Source organism: Thermobia domestica, chromosome 1, assembly GCF_964235325.1.
Source record: "Thermobia domestica chromosome 1, izTheDome1.hap1.1, whole genome shotgun sequence".
Classification (NCBI taxonomy): Eukaryota; Metazoa; Arthropoda; class Insecta; order Zygentoma; family Lepismatidae; genus Thermobia; species Thermobia domestica.
In genome coordinates this window covers 169,002,663-169,015,338 of record NC_137454.1, presented here as the reverse complement: position 1 = coordinate 169,015,338, position 12,676 = coordinate 169,002,663, and positions in this window count along the sequence as shown.

Here is a 12,676-nt window from a genome sequence, read left to right as displayed (position 1 = left end):
AGCAATAACTATAAACCAGCAAATACAGTGTCATCCCACGAAATCATTTGAGCAAGTGCTTTTCAGGAGGAAAGATGTGTACTTCTAACGATAAAGAATTCATCTTCGCAAGCTATTATCCAATAAATATATTTCAAACAAAACATGTGATGATTGGTATCAGTGCTAGAACATTTGACCCAGTGATTCGATTGGGCAAAGCAGAACAATTTGGTGTACAACTGACCTGTGAAGAATGGCAAATATTATGTTCACGAATCGACCAAATGAACGATTATTTTCATGATGAGCTAAATGTGACCATAGTCAAATCATTAGGCTCAAATCATGAAGTGGTGCTGCGTACAGTCCTCGAAGAGAAGATGGTGCTGTTACGTAAAAAGAGTACATTTCATGTCCCTCGCAACATGGTGTATCTAACGGAAACGGAATGGAACAAATTTATCAGCGTATTTCAGTGTGTGAAACATGCAGTGGAAGTGTGCAACAAAACTAGTATATTCCTGAAAAAGTACTATTTTGAAAAATGTGTTATGCATATTGTACAACATGTATCTAGATATTGTGACGGTTGTCAACATCGTTCGTGGGTGCATACCTGTATTGATAAACAGTTTATTTGTGATCAAATGGACATTGAGTTTCCACCAATTGATATTGCATTAGACCTTAAAAGACTTCAACTGGAATTAAAATTATATGCTAAAGAAAAACTAGTGCAAGAAGTTCAAAATACATTGTATCGACAATATCCAGAACCACTATCTGGTATGGATGTATGTGGAGTGTAATAAAATGATCCATTTCAATGAATTGTGTTTTTTCATTTCAAGTACAACCCCAGGTTCTGACGTGTACTATTGCACCACAATGTTGTCAAAGGTTTTAGTTCTAAACAGTTCCAGTTCTTTACTAATGAGTGCACAAACTTTAAAAATGTCAAACCAAACTTTGAAACAAAAAATTTCAAACAAAAATCTTTGAAACAAAATTTTGAAACGAAAAACATTCAAACAAAAAAATTTCAAACGAAAAAAATTTCAAACAAAATTTTGAAACAAAAAATTTCAAACAAAAAATTTGGAAACGAAAAATTTCAAACAAAAATTTTAAACAAAAATTTGAAACGAAAAAAATTTCAAACAAAAAAATTTTAAACAAAAAATTTTGAAACAAAAGTTGTCAAAAAAAATTTCAAACAAAATTCTGAAACAAAAAATTCAAACAAAAAATTTGAAAGCAAGAATTTTCAAACAAAATGTTTCAAGCAAAAAAATTTTTCAAACTAAAAAATTTTTACGTTTCACGGTTAACCGTCAAACTTTATCCGGTTTTTAACTATTCGATTAACAAATAAACGGTTTTGATCATATTTATCATTGAGTGCAAAATGTTGAACGAAAACAAGATTTTTAAATGTAAAACAAAACTTAAAACTGAATACAGCAAAGATTTAAAACTCATCAACCAATCAGATTGCACGAAAGATAGTGATCAGCCAATCAGATTGCAGGAAAGATAGTGATCAGCCAATCAAATTGCATCAACAATAACTTTGCCAGTGTTGTAGCATGTATTCCCTTAAGACTATGAGTCATAAGATTCAATAAGGTTAGCTATCAGATTTCTAAAACTCAAGGTCAATCACGTGGTACAACGTCTTGCTTACGTTTATATTTGGCTGTAATAATCAATACCAATGACGCATTCTCAAATTATCCTACAAAGTTTCAATGTACCAATGTCCTGGACTCCTAATCCCATCATAGGTCAATAACTGATCACGTGATCACAATGATTTACCCAAAGAACATTTACCAATTATTGATATGACAATAAGAAATGTACCCCCTCCCAAAATTTAAGATTGGTACACAAATACACCTGTGTCTTATGAAAAAAAGTAATAAATCCTGTACTTATTCAATAATAAAGCCGGTCAATAACATTTAAATTTTGAATATTTGGCCATAAGAGGAACACCAATGGGTCCTAGAAAACGTTTACCGAATTTTGTTATTTGATAATTCCCAAATTTAAAAGGGAACATAAACATATAAAGGTAATAAACCATATAACGTGCTAAATAGGTGTCAATAACCTCCGAAATTCGATTTTTGGTAGTTCTTTACCCATGAAAGGGAACGATGTGGACCATCCAAATTTATAGTGGTACATATTGAAGTCCTGTACTATGATACCAAATGCTTATATTAAAACAATTTCTAAAACCGAGTGGATGAGCCAAGATACCCCTCCCAAATTTTTCAAGGGGTGCGTCAATGTACCCATGTCTTATGATAGAAAATGAACCCATATACATGACCATATAACCATATAAGGTAATAGAACCCCATCAAAGGGAAGAAATTGGGCCAAAAACCAAACGCATGGTACAACATATTGCTTATGTTTATATTTTAGTAATTTTTACCCATGAAAGGGAACAAGATGGACCACCCAAATTTATCATGATACATGTTGAGGTCATGTACTATGATACCGAATGCTTAAATTGAGCAATTTCCAAAATTTAAGGGGTGGTCCAATGTACCCCTCCCAAAAATTTAAAAGGAGTGCACAAATGTACCTATGTCTTATGATAGGGAATAGACCCCTATACATAACCATATAACCATATAAGGTAATAGAACCTCATCCAAGGGGATAACTTAGGTCAAACCAAACACGTGGTTGTACTAAAATTTGGCAATTTGTACCCCTAAAAGGGAACGAGGTGGACCACCCAAATTTATCATAATACATGTTAGGGTCCAGTACTATAATACCAAATATATAAAATGAGCAATTTCTAAAATTTAAGGGGTGGGCCAAAGTACCCCTCCCAAATTTTTTAAAGGAGTGCACAAATGTACCTATGTCTTATGATAGGGAATAGACCCCTATACATAACCATATAACCATATAAGGTAATAGAACCTCATCCAAGAGGATAAATTGGGCCAAAAGACCAAACACGTGGTACAACGTATTGCTTACGTTTATATTTTGACAATTTTGTACCCCTAGAAGGAAACGAGGTGGACCATCCAAATTTATCATACTACATGTTAGGATCCGGTACTATAATACCAAATGTTTAAATTGGGCAATTTCCAAAATTTAAGGGTGGGCCAAAGTACCCCTCCCAAATTTTTAAAGGAGTGCACAAATATACCCATATCTTATGAAAGGTAATGGACCCCTATACATGACCATATAACTATATAGGATAATAACACATCATCAAAGGGAATAAAATCGACCAAAAACCAAACACGTGGTATAACGTATTGCTTACGTTTATAGTTTTGGCAATTTTGTACCCCTAGAAGGGAATGAGGTGGACCGCCCAAATTTATCAAGATACATATTAGGGTCCTGTGCTATAATACCCAATGTTTAAATTGGTCAATTTCCAAAATTTAAGGGTGGGCCAAGGTACCCCTCCCAAATTTTTAAAGGAGTGCACAAATATACCCATATCTTATGAAAGGTAATGGACCCCTGTATACGCCCATATAACTATATAAGGTAATAACACCTCATCCAAGGGGATAAATTAGGTCAAAAAAACCCGAAATTTGAATTTTTGGCAATTTTTTACCCATGAAAGGGAACGACATAGACACCCAATACTGACAGAGGTACATACTATGGTCCTAGGCTACCATACCAAATTTTTAGATTTGGCAATTTCCAAAATTTAAGGGGGGTGGTCCTATGTACCCCTGCCAAAATTTAGGGGGTGGACCATCCAAAAATTTAAAGGGGTGCACAAATGTACCTATGTCTTATGAAAGGAATGGACCCCTATACATGACCATATAATCATATAAGGTAATAGGACCACATCCAAGGAGATAAATTAGGTCGAAAACCAAACACGTGGTACAACGTATTGCTTACGTTTATATTTTGGCAATTTTGTACCCCTAGAAGGAAATGAGGTGGACCACCCAAATTTATCATAATACATGTTAGGGTCCAATACTATAATACCCAATGTTGAAATTGGTCAATTTCCAAAATTTAAGGGGTGGGCCATGGTACCCTTCCCAAATTTTTCAAGGGGTGCATTAATATACCCATGTCTTATGAAAGGTAATGGACCCCTATACATGACCATATAACCATATAAGGTAATAACACCTCATCAAAGGGGATAAATTAGGTCAAAAACCAAACACGTGGTATAACGTATTGCTTACGTTTATATATTTTGGCAATTTGGTACCCCTAGAAGGGAACGAGGTGGACCATCCAAATTTATCATGATACATATTAGGGTCCGGTACTATAATACCCAATGTTGAAATTGGTCAATTTCCAAAATTTAAGGGGTGGGCCAACGTACCCCTCCCAAATTTTTCAATGGGTGCATTAATATACCCATGTCTTATGAAAGGTAATGAACCCCTGTATACGCCCATATAACTATATAAGGTAATAACACCTCATCAAAGGGGATAAATTAGGTCAAAAACCCCCGAAATTTCAATTTTTGGCAATTTTTTACCCATGAAAGGGAACGACATAGACACCCAATACTAATAGAGGTACATACTATGGTCCTAGGCTACCACACCCAATTTTTAGATTTGGCAATTTCCAAAATTTAAGGGGGGTGGTCCTAGGTACCCCTAGGTCATTGACCCCGGGCCAAGGTCATTGACCTTTGACCTATGACGTCACAAAGGTCGGGGTCAAAGTCCAAAGTGAGGCAAAGTGACGCGATTACTACTTCTATCTTGAAGTAAATTTTAAAACGATATTACGAGCTTCCCAAACTTTGTCCTTACAATGTTAGGCATATTATATATATATGAATCAGGTTGCAAAGGCATGTAGCCATGGGGGAAAGGGGGGCCCTGTCTTTCCAGCTCCAAAATGAGGTTCGTCTGGTATATGTTTATTAAACTTATTTAATAGTTAATACAAATGAGGGACGTTTATAATAAAATATGAAAATTAAAAAAATCATACATCAATACAGTTCTTGTACCTAATTAAAACAACTAAAATTAATTATATGCTTTATATTCTCATTTCCCTAACTGGGCGTACACCGTATGAACTCTCTACCATATTATTGCATAATAGCATCTGAGTTGATATTGTTTTTCTTTCCTTTACTACTTTAACCCACATAAACACAAAATCAGATAAACAGACTGCTATAAACAGCATTGTTTTCTTATGAATAGCTTATTTATTTATCTCATACAATCCGGTTTCCAACTTCAGTACTGTGAAGATCCGTCTTTTAATAAGGTAACATCGTGAAAATATATTACGTGTATAATATGTATGGTGAGTTAAAATGCTTACATATTCTGAAAGAGGTCATTTGTTGTGTTTTTAATGTGTAAAAAGCTTTCCTCCCCCTGAAAGTAATGTTGCCCTAGAACAACCTGCTGGTTACACCCCTGATTACCCTGAAATGAAAATTGAGTTCTATTTCCAAATTGAAGAAAAATTCACATGAAATTAGACGCAGAACTCAACGCTCGTTGTACTAATTGTTTTATATGAAAACCTTTGAAAGCGCGTATCATGACAAACAATTAACATAAAAAGATGTAGTTTTCACGTATGTGTTCGTAATTCTTTTCTCTACTTTGTAAAGTTAGCAGTCGATGTGCTAATACAATATTTCTAATAAGCGCCTCTGGTATTGTCAAGATTCGCAGTACCGCGAGAAGCCAGCGTGCAGAACTGCTTGTCGCGAATTGTCAACGCCGCTCAAAGCCAATTGGACGCCGCGTGAAGCCAACTCAAGGCCATGCCGCTTGTCATTTGAAACACGCAATACTTCATGACCCAGGTTTTGAAAATAAAATGAACCATTTTGAAGTCGCTGCATGGAATGCATTTGCTACGTTATGTGGCGGTTACATAGGGAAATACAGGAGTCCTCACTATGTACAGTTGGTCGATGATTTGATATCAACCTATCATGTTCTAGGCTGTCGCATGTCATTGAAGCTACATTTCCTTGATTCTCACTTGGATTTTTCCGTCCAAACTTGTGTGATGTGAGTGATGAACACAGAGAGCGATTCCACCAAAAATTTCCCAAATGGAACGCCGGTACCAAGGTAGATAGGATCCTTCAATGATGGACGACCACTGTTGGTTTTTGTGCAGGGAGTCCGACACTAAATCACACAAAAGATCAACAGGGGTTTATTTCCAGCAGTAACAAGTAAGTGCCTTGTAAAACTAATTTCTCTAGTGTGTCTTCGCAGTTTCGGTGCAGAAAAGAATGATTTACTACTTTACTATCCCAATACATGATGCGCCGTATATAGTGAGCCTATATGGGATATGGAAACTGGCCATATTCTGTAACTCAGAAATGTGACGTGATAGAAAATTTCTAAATACACCATTGAATTCAGCGACCCCAAATTAGTAAAGAACAGATACTTTCATTCCAGTTACAAAAAAAGTTTCAATTTGTTGCCTAGTGTTATGTAAGTATAAAGTGAAATTTCATTCCAGTTACAAAAAAAAGTTTCAATTTGTTGCCTAGTGTTATGTAAGTATAAAGTGAAAATGGTGAGAAACAATGTTACGGTTACATGTCTATACAATATTTGAATTTCGATTACATTCTAAATAAATAAAATAAACATTATAATATTACAATATACATTTATTGTAATAGTATTCCAATAATAAATCCAGAAAAGTAAACAGTTTTCTTATTTCTAAAAAGTTACACTGAACATGTTTAACTGTTGTCTTAGTTATAATTTCAAGTTATCTTCGTATGTTGTTTTCCATTTTGTGAAAAACAGCAAGGCAATTTCTTCCACTGATAAAATAGAGGTATATGTGACAAGAGGAGCATCGTATAAATGTTAACCCCTTGCAATTTTCCATACTGTATTTTGAGTTACTAGCCTGTTTCGGGATTATATTTTGGCATATGTTCAGCATGACGTGTTCTTGCGTTCTTAGGAGGCACAGGAAGAATTTCCCCTGGTTTTCTTTTCCTTCTAACATTTTCTTCACCACTGGAATCCTCTGCTGAACTTGCTTTAGCAGCGGCAGAATCCGTATCAAATATCAGATCTTGTGCAATTGATAACTTAAACTCATAGTAATCAAGAATGTCTTTTCTTGACATTAGCCTCTTCACAGTATTCAATCCACGCTGCTGTTGTCACAAAACCCACGAAGTGAAAAATACATCTCACAGTCCATTTTTGTCCTTGATTTGATGCGATACTTGAAATTACACGATCTAACATATCATCACCGCCCATATGAAGGTTATACTTTCTGCCAATTGCTGGTCTTGGAACCTGCACATACTCTTCTTTTTACACCAACGGCGACATTCATCTACAGGATTCACTCCAATATTCGAAGAAGCAAAGAGCACAGATCTATTGTCGAACCATTTTACTACTACTACCTTATCATCATTTCGAACCACCTGATCGTAGCTGCCTCTACCCGTAGATTTTAGTTGCGAGTCGGTTTTCAAATGCACATATTTTGGAATGCGTGATTTCATTATTGTTCCTGTTGCCAGAATATTTCTGTCAGATAACATGTCCAGTAAAGGGAAGGATGTAAAGTATCGGTCGGTGTATAATTGTGTTATCTGGTAAACTGTCACACAATTTAAGAACGACACGCGTACCAACATCAAGTGTCTCTGGATTTTGTAAAACATTAGAAACAATATTACTTCTTTTCCTTCATAGAAATACAGATCGAAGGGCAAACCATTCTGTGAACAGACGACAAATACTTTTTGTTCTACTGGATTAGGCTTTCCTCTTATGTGTTGTTTCATAGCTACATTACCATGGAAAGGAATCATTTGTTAGTCAATCGAAACCTGCTTAGATCTTATGTTTTCTCTACACGTATTCGCAATTTGGGACACCACTGGGCGTATTTAACAGAACCTGCCCTCTTTACGTTGGTGAGGTGTAGTTGAATCATCGTCCACAACTTCGAGAGTTTTTCTGAGCTGAAGAAAATTCTCTGCTAATATTGTCTGACACAAGCGGTATCTCAGTTCTTCTGTCCCATAACATTCTCGTTCTTGGTAGTCCAAATAGGTTCATTGCAATACAACAACCAATTACAGTTTTGATCTCTTGTGGCGCTATATTGAAAGATTTCCCAAAATCCCGGACACCTCGCATGTCCGTATACTTCGCTACGTCTTCAAAAAAATAATCCCCGAAGTATCTACTGAAATACTCAGTTGGATTCTGTAACTACATTCGTAACTACAAAACACCCTCCTGTAACTACATTTGTATCGGTTGTGACCTAAGGTATCATATTCTATACCTTCACTATTTGTTACTATTGTTACTATTACGATCACAGAGCGCACGCCGTATAGTTGGTGATACCACAGGCACAACTTTCTTCGTTAAGAACGTTTGAAAACACGACGCAAAATCCAAGGTATCACATATGATACCCCTGGTCTGAGGATAAAATATTCATGCTTATAGATAGACATCTTAATGGGCGTCTGGTCAATTATCGTAAATGCTGATATGTTCATGTCTGATCGAAGAACTCCAAACATCATTAAGTAAAGATGAAACATTAAAAAATGCATTCCCTTTATACGTAGATCGTAATAGCATCAAATCATTAGAGACAAGCTGGCGGAAAAAGATGTAAAAATACAGGCTCTGTGAGATCATTGTCGAGACACGGAAAGTCTGATCTGACGAAAAGATTTCTGTCCACAATCAATTTAGTACGGCATGGTGTTCGAATTTTAAGGGCTCCATATAGCCGGGCTTCTTCAGGGACTCGAATAGTAGACATTTTCTCTAGTCTTCAAAGTTAAAAATTCTGACGGATGCGTTAAAACAAACTCATGCGATCCAACGTCTATAATCTGTGCTTTCCAAATCATAGCACGTATGGTCACAGTACTGTAATATTTCACTGACTTTACTTGCAACGAAAGCTGCGTAAGCACAATTTATCAAACTAGATCTTGTCTCAGTATGTGTAGGTATCTTACATAATTTTGATTGGCTATACTAACAAGCAAGGAGGCTTGTTCCTGTTATTGGTATAAGATCTTTTTTATCTTGAACTACCATAACTAAAGGCTGGATATCCACGGTACAAGTTTTGTTATATACGGCAAACGGAAGTGGCTGCACATCATATAATTCAAACGAAGACTCTATTTCAACAATCGGAAGTTTCATATGTAGGTAAATGTACATGGCGGTGATTGAACAAGTCAAAACATTAATTGAATAATACATCTCCAATAATGACTTATCTATAGCTAACTTATATCCATTTTTCAAAATCTTCTCAAATTCAGACAAATGTGCGTACAACACTTTATAAGGAATTATATTAGGGTTCAGCCTTACATCTGTACACATCTGAATTGTCAGATCATATTTAAAAATTTGTAGAAACTGTACAAACTGCGTTAAAATTGAATAAAACACTTGAATGAACGAAATGGTCTCTATGGACGCGATTCGCAAGCTTGTTAAGGTACTCTCCCAAATCATGTTCTTGATCCAATATTTTTGCCGAAAAGTTTCTAATTTTATGAAAATTATCCTGTGTCTGATCTTGAAAACTTAAAAATTCTGAATTTGTGTTCTGAATATATAGATTATTTTTCAATAATTGTTTCTGTAAACTCAATATTGTTTGTTCCAAATGAGTTCCTTCTTATTTATCGAATCAAATCAAATCGAATCAGCTACGTCACAACACCAGTTCAATGCTTTCCCAATGAACCCTGGCAGTGCAGGTGGAGATCTTGATAATCGATGAAATCGTGGATTTGGAGGCTTTAAAAAAATAATCGTTAATATGGATTTGCAGATCATGTAAGTCTTTCGCAGCTTCGCAGACATCTGGAGCTAAAGCATCATTTTCGTTGCAATGCAGATATTCACAAAAAAGAAAAAGAAAGAAAGAAAGAAACCTTAACATGTAGAAAGGAAAATGTCAAATTGAAAGATACCGGTAATGAATGTTGGTACAAAATATCATTTCGGAGTTTACGGAAAAATAAACCAGATGTTATTTGGAAATCACTGTTATTAGACGTCACATGTGGGAAAGAGAAAGATAGGACAATACAGCTTAAGACAAGATAGGTTATATGAAACAAATTAAATATGATGAGAAATCTAGTTTCCACATGTTCTGTTTGGACACAGGATTTTTTTGGTGGTGGTAAAAGGTTGTACTAATATACTGTAAATTAACAGAACTAGCTCCCTGTTAGGCCAGTAATAAACTGATCTCTAGATTAAGGTCACTGTGTACATTTTATGTTCTTGTAAAGGAAAAAATTTATTTCGGGAAATATTCGTGCATCCCTTTTTCGTAAATAATCTGATTTTGTCGAATTGAACGAAAATTATTTTTTTCAAAATAATCGAGGTACTCCTCGATACTCCCTTACTACATTCAAAGCAATTCATGCGGCTTCCAATTTCGGGTAATTAAATACTCCTGTAGCTATATTTGGAAAGGCAATGGTCGTTATGTCATTGTCCACAGCCAACTGTAGGGATTTCTCATAACACATCCTTAGTCGCTTAGCATTTTTATTATCGGGTGCTGATACATGTATAACATATTCTACAGGTAGGTTATATCCTGGGGTCAATACGGCGTTACCTGGATTCAAGTGACCAATTTTCTTGCACTTCTGCCTCATTTCACTTCCCGCCAAAGACTATCATCAAGTCTACACCTCCTCTTGGCTGAAGCTGGGTGTTGGATGAATTTACGATCGCCTGTCCTGCCAGTGACGTAATAGACCCATAATACAAAGCCACTTTCCGGTTAATTTCCTCGTTAAGGGCAAACTTCGGTTTTTCTACATCAGCCATCTACTTGGAATCGGGTACGATCTTGTCCCACTACAGAATGTCGGACATCAATTTCACATGTCGAATAAACAATGAATCCGCTTCCCCCGTGCTTTCCTCTTCCTGATACTTCATCAAAAAGAAAGTAGACTCCTCCTGCTGCTGAAAATCCTTTTCCTGGACTCCTTCACCCAATATTTGTTTCCTGATCCTCTAACTTTTGCAACTCCTTAGATATTCCCTTCTCAGGTGGATAATACTTCTTAAGCCAGTCTATAGAAAAGGAGTCTATATTAATCTGTCCTCTATGTGTTCGAAACTTAACATAATAGCTGTTACGTTTTTTGGACACAATTTTACCAGGTCCAAAATACTTTCCCGAAAAAGCATTGTCCTCGTTTTCTAGATAGATCGAAAATCCAAACCGCTTCACTCTGCTTGAATTCTTGTTGAGTTGATTTTGAGTTTAACGTCCCGTTCAGTAGCGAGGCTATATGAGACGTGGACCTACTGATTAACGTGGAATCCGAACCACATGATTGAATTATTGTATCCACCTCTTGTCATAAGACTTCTTGGACGTCAGGTGTCTGTTATACAAATTTTCCTGGGCTTTTTCTCGAATATACCTTAGTCGTTCCAATCTGTCTTGGTTTTCTGGAAATTGACATTCCGTACCTAACATGGCGGAATGCAAAATCTTTGAGTTTTAGGTCCCACGATTATGCCGGTTAGGCTAAAGGAGAACATGGCGGAATGCAACCGAGAAGAAAAAGCGTGGAGGAGTAAGAAAGGAGAGCATTTCTTGCTGAAATTGCACGTGACGTTATAGGCAAAGGCCACTCTGGTAAAAGTTCAATCCAACGTGATTGGTCAGTTTCGTCTAAGATCCGATCCGCTTCCCCCGAATCCGCTTCAGTTCGTCTTGGCGCAATGTATTTGAGTCCCCAATATTCTACATAACTCCTTAAATACTTGACTGGTAAATGCAACACCTCTATCACAACAAATTTGAGTGGGAATTCCATACTTCAATATGACATTGTCATATATGAAAGCACTAACAGAAGCTGCAGAAGCATCTGGTAGAGAACAGTAATACAAAAACGAGTTCCTTCATCTACTATTATGATTAGAAATTTGTGGCGTAAGATATTACTAGGGTAAGTCCCACCGAGATTCACATAAATTCTAAAAAAGATGGACGCTCGGATATGTGTGAAGACTACCGAACTGTTTTCCACTCCTCTTTTTTAACAACTGACAAGTCTCGCAAGATTGGCACTTGTCTCACACATTTTTTTCATGTTAGAGAAATAGACAGACTTTACTAAGATATTGTATGTTTTGGAAAATCCACCATGGCACGCACCCAGCTTCCCGCAATGAAGTTTCTCAAATACAATGTCTCGCAATTTCAATGGCACTGCTAACAAATAAACTTTACCAAATGGTGTCTTATTCATTTTGTATGCTACATTATTCTTCAAAACAAAATACGATGCCTGTCTTTCATAAGCTGTATCCTTTTCTGCTCGATCCTCCAAGTGATCAATAATTTTCTTCAATACCGCATCTTCTCGCTGTTATTTTAACATATCAATGAGATCCATGTCTTCGATTAGGAAGTACCTTGGATCAGAGGCACTCTCTTCATCTTCCTTGTCGCGACTTTAACAAAACGACTCAAACTGTCAGCCTCTGTTGTCGGTACCTTTAACGTGGGCGATGGTAAAATCGTATCAATCTTAGACATCCAGCGCACCAGCTTCCCTGCCAGGTTCTTACTGTGGCGAAGGAACGTGATAGCTTTGGAG